The following is a 27,324-nucleotide window of genomic DNA, read 5'->3' on the forward strand; positions in this document are numbered from 1 at the left end:
TACACTTTATGCCAAGAAGTCGTGAAATAAACAGTAGCATTAATGCTATAATGTGATTTTAATATTCAAGAATAACTTAGAAACTATCTGCTTCATCCATTTCAGCTTCAAAACGGCAATCCGTCCCTTACGGTCATTAAAAGCCCATCAGTACCTCATCCAAGTTAGATTAATTTATTATCTGAGATTAAATTATAATCATTCATTTTGTTGATTTTTATCAATAAATTAAATATTGGAAGCTTCAGTCTTACCAGGTAAGGTGTGATTTTAATTGAGAAAAGATGCGTGGCTAAGGAGTCAAGGTGCTAATTAATAATTCTTGATTAACAGAACTGTGAATTATTTTGATCTATCACTCGCAGGAGATTTTTTCTCTACAAGGAGAAAGTCTTGATGTAGGAGTATTTGCTCCTCACACAGGCACACATTTCGTTTCCTGGAGTGAATTGAGAGTGAAGGAAAAAAGGATATTCTGTCATTATCTCACTTCCTGCCAAGTTTTTCCAATATTGAGAAAATTAATCCTGAAAGGATTCTGCCATCCAGATCTAATAGCCAAGTATGTGGACTGAAAACCTTCCACCTGGCATTATGGGGGTCTAGGCTGCCCTTAGCTTGCTTTTTCCACAAGACAAACTACAAGCAGGCTTGCTCGCTAACACCCCACGCAGTTCTGCTAATCACAAACTCTCATTGGTGCTTTCAACCTCACTCACGTGTGCTCATTGGCTTTGGAACCATGGTGGTGTCCTTAGGAGTCAGTCTCCTGCTCCCACAGTTGACCTCTAGGAACAGGAGAAGTCAGCCACAAATGGGCTGCCATGTCCTGAATGGAGATTGGTTTCTGAACTCCACTCTTGACCCTTGCAGATCTCTAAAAGTGTCCCTATGCCTCATAAACATGAGTTCATAAGGGCTGCCAAGACAGTCTCGTCAAACTGGTTCAGATAGAGATCCTGTCTCAAAATACAAGGTAGAAGGTAATTAAGAAAAACAATAATGTTGACCTCTGGTCTACATACACACACATGTTCATGTGCTCTCTCTCGCTCGCTCTCTCTCTCTCTCTCTCTCTCTCTCTCTCTCTCTCTCTCTCTCTCACACACACACACACACACACACATAAATCATTTTTAAAAAAGGTTAATTTGATATGGCATGAATCTTGCTACAGTGGAAAAATATCAGTAAATGTTATTCCACTAAAATTTGGTTGGAATTTAAGATTCACAACCTTTAAAAGAAGCAATGAGAGGAAAATAATAATTTGACACCTGATCTATTATGAGTTCTAAATGCCCCCAATTAACTAATCACACTGATAAATAATTCTATATTATAGTAAAATTAACTGTACATGTCAATTCAACAGACACCATATGAAGCATGTACTACATGACTAATTAGTCTATTATACTATTATACCAATTGTATAGTTTACATTATCTCAGGGACATTTGAAACCAGAGAGATAAATTGCCAAATCAGCCGGCTCATTTTGTACCTGCAGGTTTATGTTGGTAAATCATACAGTATTGGATTATTCTCCTGTCACTTCTAGAAACAATACAAAACTTCTGGTCAGGATTGTATACCATCACATCCACTCTCTTTCTTAAAACATGACATGTTGAAATAAAATGTAAGTCACTAATTTTGTGTCAACACAAATAAATATCCTTTCAATCACAAACTTAATACAGCTGTGGTTACCTGAACATTTCTTCATTGAAGGAAAAAGGGATCATTTTACACACACACACACACACACACACACACACACACACACACACACCCTGAAGAAGTGACTGCTAATAGTTGCTGGGGAGATAGTTTAGCCACTAAATTACCAGGATACAGCCTCTCACTCATGCTCCTGCAGACATCCCTAACTAAAGTGAGGGAGTCACATACATAAAGACATAAATGGAGGCGAAGGACATGTTGGGAATAGAGGTTGCATCAGAATGAGGAGTGACAGGGCTCAGAGTGAACAATGGGGGTGAAAATGACTAAAATCCATAACATGCTGCTTTTAATGACTAATTTAAATAAATAACTACGCATGTAAAGGGGAAGTTATCTAAATGACAGCGGTAAGAATGAAATAAAAACGCAAATTAACAGTCAAACATTAGAAACCTTATCAACCAAAAACCTCCTCTAAGAACCAGGACTTTACCTCCAAACTCAGGACCATTTTGTTTGTTTTGTTTTGATATGTACTTGGGAGTTGGTTTTTGTATCATCATCGGTAGAAAGCTAGACTCTGCTTCCTGCATAAACCCCGAAGCCACAAAGAAATTATCATTCCACAAACCAATCCCTAAAACAATCTGCTACTGGCTCAAAATCTTACCTTGGCAATGCAACGTCTAAGGTTTTGGTGAGAAGCCAACCTTGAGAAGGCAAAACACGAACTGTGTCCCAAATTATCACCATCTTTTCTCTATCCACTTCTAAGTAGGAAAACCTAAGTGGATAGGTTAAAGTAGAAACTTATCCTGTCAGATTATCAAAGGAAAAAAAATCCCCTGGAAGATGAGCTCACACACACAAAAATTAACAGGGAAATAGGAAGTCTACCACACAGAAGACAGTAAAACTGTGTAATAAAAAAAGAAAATTCACATGCAAAAGCAAGGGTTATAAGACATTTGGAGGTGTCTTAAGAATAAATGTCTTTACAAAGAACATATCCAGACTTCAGGGGTTTGGTATTATGAAGAACTAATGCCCAAACCATAGGGGGCCAGGGTGGGATGCTTTCTAGAAATTAAAGAGTAATCAAAAAGTTAAAGTTAGTATCATGGTAAAGTATAGAGCAAGGCAGTTCCTATGAGATTTTAATATTACATAGAGCCAAGGGGCCATATGGAGAAATGAGGCATCAGCACAGAGGGAGAGTATAGGGTGGTTTGGTTAAAGATTGTTTGTGAGAGAAATGGAAACCCAAGTTTAAAGGACAGTGTGACCCCAAGAAGACTGGCTGGCCACCAAATCATAGCCCAACAGATGGAGGAGGGGGGCCACAGCTGGTTTCCAAGAGCTCCATTTTATCTTGACCTTAGTGATCTCCCAGCATGCCTCGCTACAGACTCCACAGTCCTTCACCACTTTGTTCCCTTGTTTTGTCTCTGCTTTGCTCAGTTCTTGTCTTCCTACTCCTCTCTGGTAGTTTAGATTTTAGACGCATAAGCTTGAGTCACAACTGCCTAGTCATGGCCTGTTCCTGTCCTTCAGTTCACCTGCAGTGGTAGAGTTCTCATAAATGTATCCATAGTGCTGGGGTTGAGTGCTGGATTCAACGAACTGCATCACGTCTTTTGCCCACGGAACTTCTCGGCTATACCTAGCAACAAAGAGAGTTCAATTTCATAGCTATAATCAAATCAGTTCTTATACTATCTGTCTTGCTTTCACTCTCTCCCACGAGACTTAAATTGCCTACCTAGGCTTGCTTACTTGTCTCTTTAAGAAACTTAGTGTTGAAAACCTTTATTTTCAAATCTCTGGCTAGGGGCCAGGAGGATACTTCAGTAGGTAAAGTACTTGCTTGCCTTGCAAGCACAAGTACCTGAGTTTGATCCCTGAACCCACATAAAAATGCCAGGCATAGCAGCACATGTTTGTAACCTTAGCACTGGGAAGGAGGGGACATGAAGGCCCCCAGGATTCACTGGCCAGCCAGGTCAACCTGATGCATGAGCTCTTGGTCAATACATGACACTGTCTTAAAGATGGCATTAGTTAAGTGTGACATTTATATACATTCTCCAATCTCTAAATAAATGTGCACACATGCACATATGTACCATGAGCACAAAACAAACACAGGAGCATATATTCACACCCTTGCATACATGCACATCCACGTACATACAGGCACACACGCACACAGACATTTTTCATAAAGTCTCTGGATTTTGCAACACTGACATAATAAGATGAAATAAACCAAAAATTGGAGTGAAGCAGTCACATAAGGAAAGACCAGTGTGCACATTAGAAGGGAAAATCAAAAGAGCCAAGAGGTAGCAGCTGGTCTCTGTCAGCTTGCTTGCCAAGAGGAGGCAGGGAGCCTGTAAAGATATTCAAACACAGGATCATCAGCATGGGGACTAACAGACCTGAACTGTTCTTCTTTGGAAACATTCAGAAAATGTTAGGATGGCACCACCACCCTCACCCTGGGATGAGTGGCAGATACCCAACAGGCATGCCATTGGGTCACTCTTCCTTGACAGTGACTGGTTCTCAATAATCTTGTCTGGCACCAATATAGATGCTTCAAGGAAGATGAGAAGTAGGTATGCTGTGTAGATCTTTTATTGCTCACAATGGACTAACTTGCAGACGAGTTTGAGTCCATTCTCAACACTCTGGATAGCCATTGCCAGTGGTGCGATAAGACTGTGCTGATGTGAATTGTTTACAAGCCAGCATCAGCTTCCAACCCAAGAAAGAAAAGAGAGAAACTAGCAAGAGGTGCTGGCTTCAGAAGGAACATCACTGCAAGAAGCAGAATTTCCACAATAAGCAAAACTGGTTGGATTTCATGGTAGTAGAAGACAAATTCAGCTTTAATAAATATGACAGACTTTGATGATCCCCCATGGAAGGCCTCACCCTTTCTACGGAGCAGAAGAGGGATGGGATGGGGATCGGTGGGGGGCATGGGAGGATGGGAAGGAGATTTAAACAAAAAACCATCAAAAAATAATTTTATATCATGAAAGGCTATATAAAAAAGCATTACTTCCAGGAAGGAAGGAAGGGAGGTAGGGAGGGAGGGAGGGAGGGAGGGAGGAAGGAAGGAAGGAGGAAGGAAGGAAGGAAGGAAGGAAGGAAGGAAGGAAGGAAGGAAAGAAGGAAGGAAGGAAGGAAGGAAGGAAGGAAGGAAGGAAGGAAGGAAAGATCTCTTGTCTATATCAAATGCTCTGCCTGTGGTGGAAAAAACACAATTAAAACATGGTCCCTCTTAAATCAGATTTCGGCATAAATATCACCTCGTGAGAGATGCTGTGACTTAACATAGATGTTTCTCACCCCATTCACCTTCCCCTGTCTTCATTTGATTCTTCTGGCCAGCATTCAGTGAACCTAGTGTTGCTACATAGCCTTCTGATTTAATAGAAAATACTCTCCCTGCAGGTCAAGATTTTCCTACCTTGTTCAGTAGTGAAACACAAGTACCTAGAAAAGAGCTTTGAGTATGGGAACATGTATGTTAAATAGGTGGACTAGTGGCTGACAGGGCTTCTCTGTATGCCAGTGCTGTCTTGGGCAACATACAGGCTACCCCATCCAAAGGAACCAGATCCAGGAACTGCAATGGTAGGAGGTACAAGCCCATAGAGATCAGCTCCATGTGGCTTAGACAGTTGTACCAATGTCTAAACACTAAATATCTATTAACCAAGACCACGCCATTCTGCAAAGATCCTTCATTTTGGCTGAATTGTGACAGTAATTTATTCCTCTAGACTCTTACCTTCCCTGTTCTGCTGATCTCCAGTAATGGCTGACCAGGGACATGTTTATCACCTTGCATTCTTTAACTCACCACTCTGTGATTACCCTAGCAATAGCCAGACATGAACCAAAATGGTTAATATTTTAATCTCTTTTCATCCACTCGACTTTCTGCCCTGTAATCACCCCAACCTGTAGAAAGACTCTCACACCAGAGACCTCCTTCTTCAGGGTTTTCTTCAGGATAAAAAGTAATAATAATAAGCTGTGCTGCAATGTCATTGAGTGGCTGGTTTCCTTGTTGTCACTCCTTCCTGTCAACCTTACAATCTCTGAGTCTGTTTCATGGGTCAGAGGCAAGTTGAAGGATCTGTGTCTTATTTGTTGATAGAGGTGTGTTATACATTTGAGCTTAAAGTCATTTCCTCCCCACACTAATTTTCAAGAGAAAAGTAATGCCAAAAAAAGTCTTATTTATGTTTACTATGAGATCATCTCCAACTACTAAAAGGACAGTTAATGGCTGAACTTCTGTTCCATAGACCAGACATTTTAGGAGCACCGTGGTGTAAGAACAAGTGTGGAGATGAATACAGAGGCCAACTGGGCCTGAAATCCAATCACTAACAAAGAAACAACCTCAGCAGTTCCTCTGAAAGGAGCTGCTGGGGTGTCTTCTGTGGAAACAGTGTGAACCCTGGAGAATGTTATTCCAGTCACAATTGTTTGTTCATTCTGAATCAAAGCAGAATAAGTACATTGCATTGGCTATTTGGATTTGTGATAGAAAGTGAGATGGCTACTGTGTCCTCTTGCCTGTGTTTCTCATCATGAAAGCCATGAAAGAGGATATAAGGCTAGAGTTTTTCTAGTTTCAAACCCATCGTAATTTTTCCCTCTTTGTGGTGGATAAGTAAATAAAATGTAATTGATAGTTGATGTGTATAACCCTAAGCAAATCTCCATAGCTTCAGAATGGCCATTCTAACTATACAGCAGCTCACTGAGATGGAGAGTTGAGACAAGGCAAGTGTTTGAGTGGCTTCCTTAAACCAACTGTGTGACATTTTTACTTGTGAATTCATTACAATAGGGTGTGTTTTTTTCCTTTTAAAGTAGGGCAGATTTAGTTAAGGGAAGGAAATGATAGATCAGAAGAATTTAGACATAATTATTTTTAAACCTGCCACTTCCTCTGCCATCAAAAAGGCTAAAGTGTCCACAGAAGCATCTAAAGCAAGGTCACTTTCCACAGATTCCAGGGTTCTTTTCTGTATGGGTGTTCGACTGACACCTTCCAGCAGTGCCTGTACCCAACAGTATCCTGCCTTAAAATGTGTCTTAGGGCAACCCACAAAGTTGTTTCCAGCTTCTGAAACGCCTGATGCCAAGAAAGCCACTTTGAAAGACAGCAAAGCACACCTGAATTCCTTGTGGTCTCCGTTAAATGGCAGGAAGGAGGTTGGGAAAACAATTTTTACTCAACAGCTTTTGTCAAAGAGAAGAATGACTTTTGTAAGGTAGAAATGAGACAGGAAAGCTCTATAAGGCTGTGGAGGGTCAGAGGAAACAGTGTATTCTAGAGACTTTCTGCAGGACACAGAAAAATGAATGACAGACTGCCAATGCAGATGGACAGTTTGAAATTTCCTGCTTTGCTAAGAAGTCTTCTGGACACATTGTAGCCTTATGGGCTAAAGATGGATGCCCCAATGCTACAGAGGACCTTCAGGTGACTGTCAAGAGATATAAGTTGAATTAATTCAGCAGCATTTATAATCAAGTGTACTTTAGTAGTTGTTCCTTCCTTAGCAATCAAAAAACTGAAAAACACAATAGTATACAGTATCCAGACTCTCTGTGTATTTTCCATCTTTATGTGGCTTATTTATTTATCTATTATTACTTTATTTCTTTTACTTTTATTTATTTTTCTCTGAGACAGGGTTTCTCTTTGGAAATCCTCCTGCCTCTGCCTCTGGAGCAATTCCTACCGGCATGCGCCACCACAGCCAGCTTCTCTATTTTTACTTTTTACCACGATGCTGTTTCTTTTTCACTCTCAATCCTATGTACATTTTTAAACACACTGTAAACCTTTAGAGGTTTTTCTTCATCCAAGTCTGACTTTACTGTAAATCTTTATGTTTTTCTGGCCATGTGTCTTATCTGTTAAAACCGCAGCTGTTTAAACTGCAGTTTTTCCAAGATGGCGGGCGTAAGCGTGATTCCAGCTCACTGTCTCAGTCTATGGTGACATCCAGCAAAAGCTGCCAGCTTAGAGATGTGGTCACTGCCACTTCCAGCTGTACGTACACACCTTTTAATTGTTAGCAGAGACTCTTAAAAGAACCTTGCTGGGTTTGTTTTTTTTTTTTATGCTGAGTCAGGAAGACTCCCTTAAGTGAGCCACGTGAGTCTCTGCTTGTAGCTAGTAAAACAGAGCCCACCTGAGAAAAACGCTGCTACCAAGAACCCATGCTTTTCTCCGTTCTTTTGTTTCTAAAATTCCTTTAAAGCTTTTGTCATTCTACATGGAATTCATGATCCCACTCCTGATCACCATTTGTTGAGTGAAGCCTTTTCCTAGCCAGCCGCTTTGGTTTTTCCCCACCAGTTGCCTGGGCTCTGCTGAGTTGTAGTCCCCAAATAACACACAAGATGCTGTATTAATTATGAAACTGTTGGCCTTGCTTGTTTTATACTGGCTAGCTCTGACTTAAGTATTTACCCCATAATTGTTAATCTAAGTATTTCTCTTACCGGAGAAAGGTGTCCAGACATCTTACTTCTCTGGTGGGCTACATCGTGACTCTGTGTTTCCCCTACCCAGAGTCCTCCTGGACTCCTAGTCCCACCTATCTTTCTTCCCTATTGGCCAACAGTGCTTTATTGACATATACACAGGACTTCCCCATCAGGACCTGATGTATATAAGGATCCTTCCTATGTCAGAGGAACTCTCACATGCATACCACCACGACACAAACAGCATTGTGGGTGGCCATTAACCCTTTTACATGGCCATGGTCCATAACACCCTTTGCAACAGATGAAGCCAGAGTACCACTTGCATTCAAGAATAAATCATGCTACAGCCTGTTGTGTAACTACCATCTTCATAAGGCCAGCTGTATCTATCACAAAAGATCATTATAGCTGGGCTTGTTGACTGTTCATGTTCCCTCATAGAAGAAATGTGCAGGCTGAGTCATGGGATCTTGTAGTACCCAGTCACTATTACCAGCCAGATATATGCAATTTTGTTTTTATTGCGTGTGGCCTTGGGATCTTAGGGTGGAGGTAGGGGGTGGAGTATTTAGACTGAGGAAGGCTAGGAGAATGAATTCCATCTGCAGACATTGGGAGGACATTATCCATGCTGGGTATAGACCTTCTATTGTGGCTGCTTTGGGGATCACTCATGCTCCTATCAGTAATTAAACTCAATAATCTCATTGGTTCCCCAGGGGGGCCTTTGGTGGAATTAAACTTCGGCCTGTCATTGGGTCCTTCTGTGGAGTGGGTAGACACTGACACCCTTCCCTTCCCCAGGGATGGGATTCCTGCAACACAACCAGAAGATGACCTATATAATCCTATAAAAGTGAAAAACAAAACACGACACTCCTGAGGATGAGCTAAGAGCCTAGAAGAAACACTACCTTCTTGGTGTACTTCCGAAGCCCAAAGCCTTCCCTGGATACAACTGATCTAGATCTGCATGGCTGGACTTGCCCATTCTCCAATTGCCCTCTCAGAAAGAGAAACTTCCTCCCTGCTCTCCCCATCTCCCTTCCGCAGACCAAATCCTACTCTTGCCCGCCCCACACCTGTGGTTGCCAGCCAACTCTCACTGCTGAGCCTGCTTGCTCTCTTAAATCCTAACCCAGGAAGACAACCCTCCTCCTTCTCTTTCCAGCTCCAGCACCTGCTGAGATCTCCAGCCTGCCTGCCCTGTTGTCTTCTCTAACACCAGTCAGTCATCCTTTCCTTCCCTTATGTTGTACAGCTTCTCCTGGGCAGATGTGAGCCCCAGGTAGGGCACAGACAAACAAACTAAAGGAAAGATTTCAAATCCAGCTTGGTGAAGCAATGAGATGGTTGACTTTGTGTACAGGAGCACAAGTGAGGGGGTCCTCTGGGGACTTGAACAGCTACAGACGTGCAGAACACCCATCGTGGGTGATGATGCCATCAAATCTGCATCATGGATCCCTGTCTTCCGTTAACCTCTTACCTCTTTTATGTTTTTGTGTCCTCCGCATCAGGACCATGTGTAATATGAAGTCACAGAGCCTGGAGCAGAGTGCACAGGACCTGCACAGGTTCAAGACGGGTGTGGTCCCTGAGCCAACAGGAGGAAGTGGACACAAGGTCCCATCCCTAACCAAGAAGCTACCTCCAACTGACAACCACTTGCAAAGAAAAAAATAGTGTTCCACAATGGAGTCTCGCTGGGTATATAAATCACGCTTAAGTATAAGCCTTACGCCAAGCAAGCAGTAGATGACCAATACAAAATACAATACAATACAAAGATCAACTCAATGGTATTTTGTAGATTTTTTTTCTCAAATTGCTCTGCTTGGCCATTTTTTTAATCTCACTGATTTGTGCTTGTATATTATGGCTTCCAATTTTGTGTTCTTATGAGTTGTGTGTGTGTATTTCTTGTTCTCTTCTTTGTTTTTTGTTTTTTAAACCTCTGGTTTGTTTGGGTTTTGTGTTTGTTTGTTTTCTAAAGAGAGAAAGAAGGCATGGAGTTTTAAGGATGGGATGTGGGAAGGATTTGAGAGGAATTGAGAGGTGATCAGAGAATATTATATGAAAAAAGTAATTTAAATGACAAAAAGGGGCCATGTGCTGCAGTGGAGAGGAGTTAATGGCCAGACTCTTGGGTGAAGGTCTACTGACCTCCCCAACTCCTTCTAGTGGGGAGTGCTAACAATGCTGTCTCCATTACCACAGACTTTAGCTCTCTTGGTCTTCGTCTGCTTACTTGTTGCCATGACAACAAGCCAACATCTTCCAGGTTCCATGCAGGCTTATGGCCTGGAAGCAAAGCTCCACTACAACATTGTCTGTGTTCATTTTTTTAAGTTATTTTATCAATGAGAACAAGAGCCTGAAAAGGGATACTGTGTGTCCCACAATGACAATATCATAGGCTTAGCTCTGAGCTATAACCTAAGGCAATTACAAGAGTCCCAGGGGACTGATGCCCAGCACTGAGCCTTCTACCCTCCAGGGGAGGAAGAAGAAACTCACAGAGGTGTGGCCATGGATAGCTGCCTCTGTCCCGATTGCCATGGAGGTAGAACAGCCTCACCATCCTCAACCGCACGTGAGTCACAAGGAGAAGCCATGTGGAAGTCACCAGCCCTTTGATGCTCAAATGTAAACCCAGTACTGACTTAATATGGAATAGCAAGCAAGACACAGGATCCTGGCCTTCTTAAAGGGACTCAGAGCTCTCAGGGTGGCTACCAGATCCTCAGATCCATTCTCTAGATAGATAGATGATCAGCAAAAATGGTCAGAGGGGTGTTCTGCAGTCCAGCTGCCCCTTGGAGGTAACAACACACAGGTGGTCACCCTTTCCTCAGGACTGAGGCAGCTGTGGTCCCAGCTTTCCACTCTTTATTACAACACTCCCTCTCTTCCTCTTTCTCTCCCATCCCTCTCTGTTTCTCTCTCTCCTTTCATCTCCCTATCTCCTCTTCCCCCCCATACTCCCTTCTTCACTCCCTCTTCATCACCCTCCCTTCCCCCTCCCTCCACTCACAAACTCTTAGGCATTTAACTCCTACAACCACTTTGAAGGAAAGCGCTGACTTCTTTCACAGCTATGGGCAGGCAGAGGCAGGCAGATCTCTGTGAGTTCAAGGCCAGTCTGGTCTACAGAGAGAGTTCCAGGACAGCCTCCAAAAATACAGAGAAACCCTGTCTCGAAAAAACCAAAAGCACGATGCAAGAACGTTTCTATGTCTTAAAGAAACTGGAGTCACAAGAGTCTTGCCTTGTTTTCTTGGGATTTTTTTTCACCAGCACTCAGAATTCTCACAGGACTCCATTCTTGAACCATGTTCCAACATGATAATCTGGCTCTAGATCTGCAACATTCCAACCTTCTACAATCACAATGCTCTAACCAGTCAACCAGTTTACTGGATCTTTAACATGAAAGCGTGGCTTTTCTAGGTAGTCTCACATGAATTCAAATTTAAAAAGTACCAGTGTTACCAGAATCTAGACCATCTTTGCTCACCATTCAGTCAGAAGCCTAGGAGAATGAAACTAGTTTATCCCCAAGCCAGGTCTAAAGAAAAGAGATGCCAGCCTCCATCTCAAATCTGTCTCTGGGGTCTTGGAGTGCAAGGAGTCTCTTAAGGGGAAAAAGGAAGAGAGTGCGGCGATGCCATGGGTGGTGAATCCACGCACTGAGGAGGGTCTTCGTCAGCCACGGGTATGTCCTCTTCTCTCAGGCCTGGGGAAAGCCTCTGCTTGCTCTCCCGAGCCTGAGGATGAGCCTCTCTACAGCAACAATAAATTACCTACCATGTGGAAGGACAACAGGAAACAACGTGAAACCTGAGCTGGCTTTGGAATTGGAACCCTCCTAATTCAAGACTCTTTTCCCAAATGGCAAAACCCTCGCCCAAACGCCCCTTCGTGTGCACTCAGGCACACCACCCACCTGCAACTCGACACTTTTCATCTACTATTGTTTGTCTTTGCTTTTTCCATTACTAGGAATGACCCTGGGAATTCATGTGTGCTGGGCAAGAACCGGACCAATGAACTATATTCCCAGCCCCTTTTCACTTCTCGTTTTGCTGAGTTGCTCAAGCTGGCCTTCAACTGGCTCAGGTAGACCAGGTTTCCAGTTCCTTGCCTCTTGGATGACAGGCCTGGGCCACCAGGCTGTCTCTCCGGGCTCAAACAGCAGAAGTGTTGGAGTGGTTTTTATTAGAAAATCCAGAAGTCGTTCCAATTTATTTCTCCAACCTATAATTTCTCTCCCCCCCCCCAAAACATATACAGTGGGAGTGTTTCAAGCAGAATCCGGTCTTCTCAGCCCATTTTAGAAGACAGCTTCCTCCTAAAAAGTTTCAGCCTGGGATTGACTGCACGAGCCAGGGAAAACGTTGTATGGACCCAGAGTGCCACCTAGGGCCTGAGAGTGGAAATGACGGTCTCCAGTCCTCTGAGCTTAGTTTCGCTGTGAGGTAAACTAAGGCAGATGGGGGGGGATTTAGGATGGAAAAATAGAATAGCCTGAAAAAAATCCCTCTGGGCATGTGGGAGACTGCCCACACAGCAGAAACTGGGAAGACCCTGCATGGGCACCAGAGGTGAGATGATGTATTTGTTGGTGGACAGAGCTGATGGGACTCAATAAGACCTTGGTGGAAGGGGGAAGTGACAGAGGAGGTGAGAACAGCTCCCAAGTTTGTAGTCTGACTAGCTAAGGATGGTGCTGCCAACGTAATGAGTTGGGCCAAACAAACTAATGAATCTCAGAAATATGACACAGTCAATGGTGGTTAGGTCCTGTCAGCTTGACACAAACTCGAGTCACCTGGGAGGAAGGAACAGCAATTGGGGAATTGCCTCCATCAGATCGGCTGTGGATGAGTCTGTGAAACATTTTCTTGGTTGATGATTGATGAGAGAGAGCCTACCCCAGTGTAGGCAGTAACACCCCTGGACTGGTGGGTCTGACGGTATTAAAAAAAAAAAGGCAGTAAAAAAGGGAGCAACCCTGTAAGAAGCATTCCTCCATGGTCTCCACTTTAGATCCTGCCTCCCAAGTTCCTGCCCTGACTTCCCTCAGTGATGAACTGCTACCTGAAAGTGTTAAGACGAAATAAATCCTTCCCTTCTCAAACTGGTTTTGGTCAGTGACTTATGACAGCAACAGAAAGCAAACTAGGAGGACACCATCTAGAGTCCTGTTCCCTTGATTTGGACATCTTGTACGTTTCCAGGTAGCTCTCCCTGGTAGTTCTAAGAGAAAAGGCTGAAACCATGCAAATGGGTCAAAAGTAGTTCATCAAGCAGGGTCATGAACTTCATAGAAGCTCTCGGCAACTGTAGCACAGTACTCATAAAACTGTATGAATCGCAAGATGGTGGTCAGCCTGGTTTACAGAGTGAATTCAAGGTCAGCCAAGACTACACAGAGAAAACCCTGTATCAAAAAAAGCAAAAACAAAAAAGTTTAGGGAAGGGGTGTGGGGGCCAGGTCCTCTTTCCCTCCTGGCCTGTCAGCTATCACGCCAAAAGGGCAAAAGACGGTAGCAGCAGTGACAGAAAGTTTTGTACACGGCCCATGAATATGAATGGAGACAGACCTCCTGGAGACAGCCTTCGGTGAACCAGCTCAACTTCATTCCAGAGTATAAGGAATATATAGGTTTGGGGAGCCTGGGGACAAACCCTAATTGGCATTAAGTGGCACTGTCCTATTGTAAGGCTCCTAACACAAGTCTTAGTTATCATCTGTGCAGTAGGGGAGCCTTCCAGCAGGAATCTATGTCAGGGTTCAAGCTAAAGATGAGTCAGGCATCTGGCTTAGAGACAGCTTTCAGACAAGGTCAGTCCTCCAAGCCCAGGGACATCCTCCAAGAGGGGCAGGTAAAAGCAGGAAGTTCTGTTGGAGGCAGGGAGCTCCATGACGTGGAGCTATTGAGATAAGCTGTCAGGCCACAGAGAGACTGAGATCTCTACCAGTCAGCAATGTCTTCCAACAGGAAGGCATGGAATCACAAATGTTTACAAATGTTTGGGGGGACTTTATTGAATTCGTTGACAGTTTTACACCTGCAGAAAGTACATCCTCATTGCTGTATACTCCCCCCCTTCTATACCATCCCTCTTATTAAATCCTCTTCCTGGCTATAATTCAAGGATGACTAAAGATAGTGAGGACCCCTCCCCATGGTCTATCTATAGCCAGTATTTCAGCAGGGAGGGATAGCGCTGCTGGGTTCCTGTTCATTTCGTGACTGATTATTGATAGACCTGTTTTTGAGTAGGTCCATTGTAGACAGCCACAGCTGCCATGAGGTTGTGCCTGCACGGCTGTGTTATACACAGAAGCCAGCATGTCTTTCAGCTTAAGCATTTTCCCCATCCCCCACTTCTCAATGATCCCTTCATCTTACAAGGGGTATATAGGGCTGCTGGGGGAGAACTCAGCCATCATTTGTGTCACCCGAGCAGCCTTATGGTCTCTGCACTCAGTGTTGTTCATTGCAAAAAAAAGTTTCTTCTTGTTAAGGCCGTGAATAGCATTTATCTATGGGGATGAACATAACTATTTAGACAGCATCTTGGTACCATGACAATTTAGCTAAATGACAGTGTTAAGTTCACTCCTCCAGCCTCCTCTGCTATGGGCTTTTGATGGGGTCGGACTGACAGACTTTCCCGTCTTTAATTTCTCTGAACAGCAATCTTGTGTCCCCTCTCCTCTTGTGAGTTCTGTGTGGTAGCTTTACTTTGAAATACAGCATCTGTCACCATCAAGTATCAACCAAAACCAAGGGAGAAAAAGCCTATTTTAGTAGCCAGTTATTCAGCATGGTAAAGGCTGACCTCAGATTGGCATGCCATTAACCCTTCTAAACAGAATTTACAGATCAAGAAACAAAGCCTAAGGAAGTTGTGTTTGCCAGCTGCGCTCAGCCAGCGAGCGGCAGAGCCAAAATTTACACCCAGGCAATTTGGATGTGGAGCCCATACCATTAAGCACTGACTGCTCCATCGCCCCTTGCAAATGAGTGTGTACCCTTGAGCAATTTACAGTCTGGAGGGGGAGAGAGAAGCTAATTAAGTAACTGTAAGATGAAATAAGAAGACAGATGTATCAAGAAAATTCTAGATAGAATGAAAAGAGAAAAATGCTAGATGCGATTTGGGGAATTAAAAAATGTTTTCATGAAAGGGGCACATTTTGGAGATTGGCTAGGAAGTTTGGTGGCTCGTTCTTGTCTATAACCTCAGCACTCTGGAGGCTGAGGCAGAGGGATTGAGAGTTTGATACTAGCCTGGGCTACGTAGTAACGAGATTCTTATCTCAAAAACTAAGATAAACCAAACTGGGTCAGGACGGCAGGGAAGAATTCATGGCCGTGGCAAACAGGTGGCAGTAGCTGGATGCTGTGAAGTCCTTGGACCCAGCTTGACAGGTGAGCAGTGGTTGGAGAAGATGTGGCTGGTGGACATGGAAAAGTAGAAACACCACTGTGGCCTCCTATGTCAGGGTGATGATTTGATCTGACTTTTGGGGCCACAAAGGATGCAGTGATGTGACAGGGTCCAGAGGGGACACAGCTGATACTGCAGAGACAGTAAAAGAACCAGAGTGCCAGGAAGAACAGGGAACCTGTCAGCAAAGCGGACACCTGTGGGTGAGCAGGAGACGGGGTCACTGGGGTGGAAGGTGGCCCTCTTTTTTTTCTTCCTCTTTTGAACAATCTGGTAAGATATGTAGAACTGAGATTTTTCTCTGGAGAAAACTAACATTTAATGAGCACTAATGCTCTAAGTAGAGCACAAAGCATATACTATGTAACTTAATAAAAAATAGAGGATTGTCTCTGCAGTGGGGTTTTCTGTTGCCTAGTGTGGTCTTGAACTCCAGGGCTTCAGCTCTCTTCCCACCTCATCTTCCCGAGTCACTGGGATGATTGGTGGGTGCCTTTACCCCTGACTTTAGATTTTTCTCGAATAGCTTTATCAGTTAACCTTGCTTCTGGTTGGCTTTCTCGTCTATCAGGTTCTTTGGGATAGGCATTGTCTGAGTCAAGATTTAACCTGAAAATCTAGTTCAAAATAGCAACCAGTGCCTCCAATGGGCAGATACAGTGAAGTGATGTGGGGAGAGACCGGAGTGAACAAGCTAGCAGGGTAGTTTCTACCAGGCAGCCTCGTTTGGTAGAATTGCTTTGGCTTCATGGGAGACCTCTACCCAGGTGAATAGGGAGGAGAGGATGGCTGGTCATCTTGAAATAACTTCAGTACCAAGAAGCCGCTGAATGTCTTGGGTAAGCAACCACATATAAACTCCCTTCTAGCCTCTTGGGAACCAGCCTCGGTCCACTCCAATGCTGGACAGTTAACAACTGGGAGGTGAGCCCTTGTAAGCCTGAGGAACTGAGGCTGGCCTGGATTATAGTCTAGGCCAGTGATTCTCAACCTTCCCAATGCTGTTACCCTTTAATACCCTTCCTCATTTTGCAGTGACCCTTCCAACCATAAAATTCTTTCATTGCTACTTCATAACTATAATTTTGCTACTGTTATGATTGTAATGTAAACATCTGACATACAGGATATCTGATATGTGACCCCTGCAAAAGGATTGTTTGTGTTTGGTCCCCAGGTTGAGAACCATAGGTCTAGGCTGATTTTGTACAGGGTGAGCCTTTATGTGACTCATGTCTTTGTTTTTCAAGACAGCATTTCTCTATGTAGCAGCCCTAGCTGTCCTGGAACTTGCTTTGTAGACCAGGCTGGTCTTGAAATCACAGAGATCCTCCTGCCTCTGCCTTCCCAGTGCTGGGATGAAAGTTGGGTGAGCCAAGGTGCTAGGATCACCTTTGTGTGAGTTGTTTTTTTAGGACTGGATCAATTTTGTGTAGTCAGTGTGGCCTTGAACTAATAGAGATATGTCTAACTTTTAATCCTGAGTCCTAGGATTAAAGGTGTGTACCAACAATGCCTAGTTTCTATAGCTAACTAGGATAGCTGCTTTGCTATTTGATCCCCAGTGGCTTTAATAAATCATAAACAATACATCACCACAGAGGAATGGACATTTTTCTAATTGTCTTAGAATTATCAGTGATTTAGAGGGATGGAGAGAGGGAAAAGTCAACAGGGCATGGTATGAGTCATGTCTAGCAGGGTTAGAGTTGACCTACAGTAAGACTGACATTCCAGAAGTTCCCTGTTTGAATTGCTTTTGTTCTCCCTTGTTAGTGTCCTGAATCTCTAGTCACATAGTGATTCACAGCTATGCACCAGCATGATATCCAGGAAACGGAAAGAGGTGACAAACACAAACACAAAAGGCTAATGTATCCATAACAGGTAAGTAGACAATTGAGACTACAGAGCCTTGAGTGCCCACAGATGTGTGCACACTAATAGACCAGACACGGAAGGCATTCACAGTGGCAGAAGCTGTGGACTGTTCCAGATGGAGCAGTCAGGTATGAGGCCATCGGACAAGTCATGAGCACCAAACATGGAAGCAAGCTCACTGCAAGAGATCTCCTGTGGCGGGTGTTTCTGAGGCACTGAGGTACCAAAACCATTGCTCAGTTCTTGACAAGTTTATGCAAAGCAATTTATTTTTTGTCCTGTTCTAAGACATCTTGCCCTGGTTAAACTGCAGGTGTGTCTCTGAGAAGAGACTCGACGACTACCGTTTGGGAAAGAGGACCTGTGAGAGTATTAACTGAGGACAAGAGCTGATGAACGGCATCCAGAGAACACTCTCAAGTTCCTCCTGAAAGCACATGCTAAGACTGCAGGCTGGGGTCTGTTAGTAACTGCTTTCGACCAGTGGTTCTCAACCTTCCTAATGCTAAGACCCTTTAATACAGTTCCTCTTGTTGTAGTGACCCCCCCACCCTAAAATGATGTTCATTGCTACTTCATAAGTGTAATTTTGCTACTGTTATGAATCATAATGTAAATATCTGATATGCAGGATATCAGATGTGTGACCCCAGCCAGTGAAAGGGTCATTCAAGCCCCAAGGAAGGGATCACAAGCACGGGTTGAAAACTACTACCTTAGAAAGTAAGAATGTGGGGGAGGGGACAAAATAGGGCAATGTAATTCTAACCTGGAGTGCACTGTGACAGAGTAGCAAGGTTCTTCAGAAAGCCCTTCAGGATTGTCTCAGTGGCAAGGGCCTGGCTTCTGTCCCTAGCTTCAGACAAAGTCACCTCTGTGAAGGAATGAGAGGGCACTGCGATACCACTGAGGCTAGGAAAATGGAGAGCACTGAAACTGTATCTGCAATTGGACATCAACGCCCCACCCAGCCCATCCCTTAGCCCATCATTAGACCTCTAGTCGTTTGAGAGCTTTCCCAGGACTCACTGTCTATAACTTCCCCCAGCTCCTGAGTATCCAAGTCTCTCCTTGAGCAAACAAGGCATTTCTCCGAAGTTGCCACACGGTCTCAGTTTCTCCAACACGCTCAGGAGATCAAAGAGAAAACAACTCTGAGATGAAAGGATCATGCCTCCAGTTTATCTGCTCAGAGTCCAGCTCTGAGAACTGAGCCAGGGTATGCCAGAACAGCAGATGCTCCAAGACATCCCCAACTGCTACCAGCAGGATGCCATGTTATTATCTTGAATGATGTAGGCCCCTAATTCTTCTTAAGGAGCACTCTAAGCCATATACTCCCATTTTATACTTAGTCTAAGCCCAGGAAATGTGCCCAGTCCCTTGGCCAAATCCATTGAGCTTAGGAAAATCTGATGTCTCAAGCCTCCTCCATGCGTAAAGTATGTCTGCATTTTTTTTCCAAACAAACATTACCTCAGTGCCGACTTTGTGCCAGGAAATCTGGTTAGCACTGAGAATAAAGAGATAAACAAGACACAGGGCCTACTTTCTCAGGCTTCAAAGGTTGTCATGGAAAAGGGACGAATGGGAACCAGCGCATTGGAGCAGGGCATTCGAGACCCACTGGAAGGAAAACCCTTCACCAGACCAAAGCAATCTGCTCTTCCAACAGCTCTCTGAACTGTGCCAAATGGCACTAATATCCATTGCCAAAATCTCAGCAGGGAAGATTACTGCCAAGCCATGCTGCAGCACCTCTGAAAAAAAAGGACAATATTTGAATGACTCTCTGTGGGAAGGAGGCTCGTTATGAATCCTGCTAATAGCTCTGTGGTTGCAAGCTTGCTGTCTGAAAACTATAAAGTACATTGTTTCTTTGAGCCAGGCCCTTTCCTGGGAAGCCAGGCCAGGCCAGCCAGTGGGTCTGCTCCAGGCTGAGCTCAAGTTCTAAGATTTGGCATCGTGCGATAGAGAATGCCACTGTCATTCAAACTCTGTATCCCCAGGAGATGGAGCTGGGATGTGCAACACCCTACATCCTCCATAATTTTGATGCTTATCTAGGCTACTACAATATGAACTACTATAAATCACAGAAAAGGGATGCTTATACTAGCCAAGTCAGCAAAGAGTGGACACTGGAACTGTTTAAAAGTCCCTTTGTCTATGCAAGAAAATGCTTTGGAGTACCTTGGCATTCTCATCTTTTTATTGTTAAGGAAATGACACCATCTTCCATACAGAGGTTGGATTCGTACACCCACGTTATAGAGAAGGAATGACAAGGGCTAATAACGCGCTAATTTACCCAACAAATTGGTGACAGAACCCCAACTGGAATTCAGGCATTCTCACTCTGCAAGTACACAGATCTATGAATATAGTGCCTGAAAACATGCATGTGTGTATGATTGTGCATGTGCATTCATGTGTGCATCTGAGTTTGTGTGCACATGCATGTGCATGCATGTGGAGACCAGAAGTTGATGTCAGGTGTCGATCACTCTTCACCTATATTTTTGGAGACAAGGTCTCCCACTGAACCTGAAACTCATCAACTACTCTGGCTGTCTGACTGACCAATGAGCTCCAAGGGTCCTCCTATCTCTGTCCTCCACCCCAGTGCTGGGGTTTCAAGCACACACTACTACACCTGACTTTTTATGTGAGTTCTAGAGATCCAAACACAAATTCTTATGCTTCCATGGAAAGCACTTTACTGACTGACCCATCTCCCCAACATCTCCAGAGAGGATGGGTCACATAAAGTGATGAAATATGGTGCCCAGGTGCATAGAGGGGTCTTGAATCCAAACAAAAGAAGGAAAGTCATGGGAAAACTGGATCCAAATAAAGTGTGTAGTCATGAGTGTTATGAGTACGGTGCCTATATTGCCATTCTCCTAACATTATGCCCATGTTGCTTCCATAGTTGTATAAGATGCCTGTCCTAGGAAATGGAGGCTGAAGACCAGAGGGGGGGAAACCTTTGTCCTATATTTGGAACTTTTCTATAAATTTAAATCATTGGAAGTACTTTTTTTGAGGTTCCTTATGAGCACAGCCATAACATGGTTACAACATGGGACACTTCTGTGGGGAAAGATTTTTAGGTTACTAATTTAATCCATGGCTGTGTTTGATCAGCCTAGTGACAGGTCACATACGAGCAAGCTATTGATACTTCAGAAGACTCTGCTGATGAAAACCATGGTTGGGGAGAAAAAGATGAAAAAATCTAACTCATCCTTAAAAAAAAAGAAAGAAAAAAGCCAAAACACTAATAAATATCTCTGCTGCTAAAACATGCTGGACTGGTGAGTCTCCTCCTATCCAAGTTCAGTGTTGGGTCCAAGAGAGCAAACAGGGAGTGCTGTCACCTGGTGCTCCAGGATGCTGTGGCTCCTTTGTGGCTGAGCCTCTCTGCACCTGCCAAATGAATTATTGAAACTGTGGGGGCGAAGCTCAGCCAGAGCTGCTGATCGGTGAAATTGGGTGCAACTGGGTGGAAGAGCAAATGGCAACATCGCTCAAACCGTGCACGACTCCGCTGCGAAAACATTCCATTACGTGGATGCCTGGACACGCACAGCCTGGGGGAAAGGTTATTTCAGGAGCCTCATGAAACTTGTGTAGATTTTGGGTCCCTTACTCTTGACAAAATAAGACTAGGAGTGCAACTTAACTGCGCCGCTGAACTTTGTCGAATTGTTACAGCCAAGCCCACGTTCTAGAAAACAGAGCTTGAAGAATCCTGTCATCTGCCCTCTGAGAACTCCCCAACTTATCACGTTGTATTTATCCAACACTGTGAGCAGACTCTAGGGACAAAGCAAATGTCACAAATGTGTGTATAAGTCTATGGGGACAAAGTACCTGCACCCAACAGGAGTTAATGTCACACTGAGTGCACAGAGGTTTTCTGCTCAGCCTCCCACAGCCTGAAGGTCACTCCAGTGAGTGTGAACCCAGAAGACAAGATAAGGATCCACAGTATTTGTTTCGCTTTTCAATCAAGGCAGTTAAAGGTACAGAAGCAGTCTACTAGTGAGACCTTCAACAACACAAGTGCAGTCTTTATCTTTGTTTGTGACTAAAGACTGCTTGTTTTGATTTATTTTTTGTTCCAGCTGGTCAGCTATGATGGGGTCTTAAATTAGGTTCCCTAGAAGCAGTCTCAGAGATGGTAACTCATGTGCAAGCTGTTCATTTGAGACTGCTTCCAGAAACAATCAGGAGGGTATGGGAGAAGCAGGAGAGGAGAATCCATGGATAGAGCAATAGGACAGCAGAGAGTCCTGAATGGCAGTTGATCGATCTTGATGCTGTCTGGGAACTGGGGAGTGTAGCTGTTGGGATTTCTATGTTACTGGTCCTCTCAGGCTCCTGTTTGACCCTTTGGGCTCTTGTTGATAGTGCTGCTTTGGAAGGCTGTGGGACTTGGGGACTTATAGCCCAGCCCCACTTCCAGTCTGTTCTATGCTTCCTGTTTGACAAGATCTGAGCTGGTGAGGATGCCTAGTTTCACCTGCTTCCATAGGCCTACCAGCTGCCACATCTTCCCTGAAGTGATGGACTATATGTCCTCAGACTGTGAGCCTAGAGAAGCCCTTACTTCTCCCCCTTTCTTCTCTTTCCCTTCTTCCTTCCTTAAGTTGCTTGGCCCGGGTGTTTTGTTACTGCAACTAGAAAAGCAATGCAATGGCTGTGTGTCACACTGTGTCCTGTTTTGAGGCAGTTTCTAGAGTTTCGAACTAATTAGACATCAGTCCATGGATGCATATGATTTGTAGACATTTCTACAATCGCTGGCAAAGTAGTGACAGGGCACCAATGAGACTCTCATAGGTGACCCAATAGAACAAAAGTATGCAGAAGTATCCAGAACGAAAGTGGGCACTGAGAGTTCCAGGCAGAGCTACATAGCAGGCAAGGTCTGTTTCCACTTCAAAAATGGATATTCTTAAATCACACACTTCAAGGTTTACCAAAAAGCGGTAATCAGTAGAGCAAGAGTATAACCAGGCACTAGTATATGGTTCCATTCAAGGGTCTCACTACATGTTGTGTTGTCATTGCTAATTTGGGTTATTCCTGCCTTATTTTAAATTATACATCTGTATGTGTTTTATCACTATTGTGGATTTAGTTTGTGGTGGAGTTTCTGATAAACCTGAACATTTAGTGAAGGATGTTTGCATCACTAGAGCTTGGAGCCAATACTTTTGTAATATTCAAACATCTTATAGGCTTCGTGTATATCAGGAAGTATATGTGACTCATGCACCCATTTCTGAAGTTCCTGTGTCACTTTCAAGACAGGTGGGGTGGGGGCTTGGTGCTAAGGGAACCTGGGGTCTTTGGCCCCTTGCAATTGGGGAATTGACCCATGAGGGATATGACCTTCACCTCTGGGCTCCAGACTATCCATGTCAGCCTCATTGTCCGTCATGAGAAAGGTTCATTTAGTCAAAGCATCCAGACTTTTGAAAGGGGAGGGCTGGGGTGTGTTTCAACAGAAAAAACATGTCCCAAAGAAAAAACATAGATAATTGATTTTCCTCTCCATTGAATTTTCTAAAAATGAACTTTATTTTAAATGGAAAAACTTCTGAAAATTCTTAAACCAATAAAATGTCTAACCCCAACTCTCACCAAAAACACAGGAAGCAATTGCGTTCTGTACCAACAGTTCACAAACGTTAAGGCATGGGAGTTGCAGGCTTTATGTTCAACCTCTGCAATTATCAGGAGGGGAGGCTCCAGCTAGTGTGGCTTGCCTTAAGGATGGGACTGTGGTCTCCAAAAGCAATAGCTCCCATATAACAACCAGAAAGAAGCTAGTGAGAAGAGTATAGTAGAAAGTCACCATTAACAATCAAAGGAAACATATGCCACTAAGTCAACTCCACTTAGTAAGCCTGAGAGCTATGGTTCAAGAACACCATTAACCAGTCCTTAGCACTGGAGCACAACTAAATGCTACACCGAGTGGAAGCTTCCAGTGTAATTTTCCACTTATATGGCCAGCGTCAGACTAAATTTACTGGTTACACCTGCTATCTCACTCACAGCTGTCACTTCTTATAAACTGGACTGCTTCGCTTATTCTTCAAAACTAGGGGACAGCAGTGCCCAGGATGAATGGAGGGTCTTGTGCATGCTAGACAAGCACTCCACCGCTGAGCTACACATACTCAGGTCCCCTTAGGATATTTCTTTAGTGGAACAAGATAGTAAAAGTGCAATGCATTAAGCTCAGAAAATAAAATCTGAAAATCAGGTACTTGAAGTCTTTTTGCCTAATGTCTTTCCCCTGAGGAAATGTGAGCTCAGATTTGTACATTTTGATGTATTGTAATTTGTAGTTACTTATTCTACTCATCTGCTACCTGTAGTTACTTGACCACTGATCTAATCCTGAGGTGCAACATGACCTACTAGGGGCCACCGCCACTATATTCATTCAACAACACACATACTTTAAAGAACTGGTTGTGGATTCCAAGCCTGTACTCCTGGAGATCCTGAGGTGTGCCCAATACCCTTGAACTGTCAATTCTTAGCAATGCCCAATAGGTGCCCAGAGCCAAGTTGGGGTGTTAACATCATGCATTCAGACCTCACATCTGTAACTCCTCTCACCACCTCTTTGTGCAAAACAGAATTAAAGCTGCTATTTTACAAGATTGAGATTAGGACTAGACATGATGGGTGAAGTTGTCTTTATCAAGGGCCAGTGTAGAGCAGACATTCAGAAGAGCAAGGTCCATTGGTAGGAATTTCAATTTTGCTGAACTATAGAAAGTATATTGCCAGCAGCCATTGAGTTCCTCTGTTAGTGTTATGGGGACATAGGACCAGAAGCCATATGGTGGACATGTAATAAGAGCTTAGAAACAGTTCATAATGAAGAGTGGGGGTACCCTGCATCACTCTGCAGTAACTGCTATCTGGAAAACCTGCTCCAGCAGGGAAGGAACCTAGGCTTTGGAATCAGGCAGACTCAATATGATCTTGACTACCATTCATTGGCTCTCTACCTGGTCCAGAGCTACTGAAACACACCAGGCTCCACCCTTCTCCGCTATCCACCAAACTGCTTAGAGACTGTAGTCCTCCATGCCAGCTCCTTGTCCTCCATGTCCTTGTGATAAAAGAAAATACTGACCCCTAAGCCTGTCAGGAGGGATAAATGAAACCATGCTCACAGCAATCAGTATCTTATTGTCCCCAAGACTGGTAACTATCACATTATCTTTATTCACTGCCTTAACTCTGCCTTCTCTTGTTACAGAAAGTCCGTTACTGCTCTTTCTAAGATAGTCCCATTAAAAGGTGAGCACACCAACTCACAATCCATGAGGCAGATTCCTTCTCACACAGCTCCTGAGCAGAGAGAGCATCAGTGTCATCCCACAGAGCTGGAAATTGGGCACGCTGGCATTAGACACCTTCTACTAGGTGCTATGGCCTAAAAATCATATCTGGCTCATACAGGCCTGTGTTACATGGGTTCTTCCTGACACTGCCTCTCTGTCCAGTTTGCTAAACTTTGAGCTCAACACAGCCATACAGCCTAGAAGAGCAGTTCTCAACCTATGGGTCATGACCATCAGAAAACACGTTTCCGGTGGTCTTCGGAACTGAGATACCACTCAGAAGCAAAGTTACAGTTATGAAGTAGCAACAAAAATAAACTTTTGGTTGAGTTCCTCAAACCATCAGAGATAGAAATATGTGTTTTCTGACAGTTGCAATCCATGGGTTAAATACTGCTGACCTGGAGTCATCTAAGCAGGGGCTCTCAGTGGAGGAGTTGCCCTGATCAGAATGGTCTACAGGGTTTGTCTCAATTGTTAATTGACACATGAGAGCCCAGCCCACTGTAGGTAACACCAATTCCTGGCAAGGTTGTCCTGGGATGTACAAGAGAGTTAGCTATGTGTGAACCTTTAGGCTAGCTAGCAGGCTCTATTGGTTTCTGCCTCAAGTTCATGCTTGAATTCCTGCCCTAACTTCCACTAATGAGGGACTGTACACCTGGAAGTATAGGTCGGAAGAACTCTTTCCTTCCCTACGTTGCATTAGTCAGACTGTTTTATCATAGCAACAAAAAGGAAATGAGAAAAATGCCCAGTGTTCACACTTACGGTGCTGTCTTAGTGAGCCCATAAACCTGTACAATTAATGCATTAGTAACCATAGCAACAAGAGGGGGAAACAGCACTAATTTCAGCGCATAAAGACCAAAGATGAATGGAATGTGCCGGATTCACTTTGGCTGATGATGGAAAAACACTTCTGCAGTGCTTAGCATGGGCCACCCTGGCATTCGTATCACTCAGTCTGTACAGAAATCATAAGTGACAGGGACTATTGTCAGCTCCATTACTGATAATGGTGAGAGAGGTTATGTAACTCATCCAAGGCCACCCAGCTAACACTGGGACCTTGTCCGCTCCTGTACCAGTGTCTTGCAAGTATCCCAAAAGCATGGAGCTGATGCACCTCAGCTACTCTGACGGGCACTTAAGAGATGGTTAAAGAATAACGTTATTACGACCGTATCCCCCATTCCACTTAACAGTCAAAGAGCATTTACTGAGCCAGCCGTCCCACCAGGTGCTGCTTCTTTGCCATTATTTCTGGTTAATTTCGCATCAAATCCTGGCCCTGTCCATTGAGCGAGCTGAAAGCCTTGTGGGATTGCACAATGGAACACCTGCATCAGGGCAGCCTCCAGAGAGCTCCCCCTCTGTGGTGGGTTCCACATGATCTATATTTTTTCAAACATGTGCTGACACAGCCCTCCCTATCAGCCACACAGCACTCCTGGGTCATCTGAGGTCTGGGTCAGACATGCCTAGCCAGTCCTTTGACTTTGGAAGAGACTACTGAAGTCCTCCTGTCCAGACGAAACGTATGTAGCAGAAAGTGACAAGCGCAGCAGAAATCAGGGGATAGCATTAGCAATAGGAAGCTATGCATCCTTATGCTATCTATAGCCAAACACTGATCTTCTGACCTACCAGGTACCAGAAGGCCCAGAGAAGCACTCCTTTTCATGTAAATTCAGTCCACAAACTTCCATCTCTCTCTTCTAAATGACGAGTTCAGTATGTTCACTTCCAACATCAGTGTTAACCAGGCCTATTTCAACAAGAGAGAAGAGGCTTTACTCCCTGGACCCAGAAACAAATCCTTACATATACACACCATGCTAAACATGTGTGGCCTATAACTCAGTCTGAAGATTATGCAACGAATGCATTACCACCTTTTCGTACTTTCTAATTCTGCTGAATGGTAGGGAAATTCTTTTGAGTCCTCTTGAGCCCGAATTTGAGGTGAATGCGAGGCCGTGGATCCATGGGAATAGAGATAGGGCACTCTGTTGCTCAACACTGCCACCACTGGTCACACAGGATTGACACCCATACCTAACCCCAAGGCATCTTTCATGCCCTCTCCTACAGAGTCTGAACTGTACTTACCGTACTTTCTGAAAGTCAGTCAACTTCCTCCCATGGATGAAGGGACAACAGGAAGAGTACATGCAACAGGAAGGGTACACGGCGCCTCTCTGGCTTCATTGTTTTTGAAGACGTGACAACAGCCTATACAATCAGAGGAGTCTTCATCAAAAGCAGCCTGCTCTGACTTACGGGTTAACATCTTCCCCGTAGTTATGCATTGGGGGCCTCAAGGCTCAAGGTTTTGCTCCATTGCAGCATTCCTCGT

At 44.0% G+C, this 27,324-nt stretch overlaps 1 long non-coding RNA gene across 1 annotated transcript; it reads right to left on the minus strand.

Annotated features, from left to right (window-relative positions):
• Positions 1-2,836: 2,836 nt before the first annotated feature.
• LOC110341006 lies at positions 2,837-27,324 on the minus strand. The gene is made up of 3 exons (XR_002382874.2): positions 27,078-27,324; positions 26,613-26,733; positions 2,837-3,355 (listed from the first exon to the last, which is right to left on the minus strand). It is a non-coding gene; the product is annotated as an uncharacterized LOC110341006 (long non-coding RNA).

This window comes from Mesocricetus auratus, unplaced genomic scaffold (genome assembly GCF_017639785.1).
Source record: "Mesocricetus auratus isolate SY011 unplaced genomic scaffold, BCM_Maur_2.0 Super-Scaffold_100027, whole genome shotgun sequence".
In the NCBI taxonomy this organism is placed as follows: Eukaryota; Metazoa; Chordata; class Mammalia; order Rodentia; family Cricetidae; genus Mesocricetus; species Mesocricetus auratus.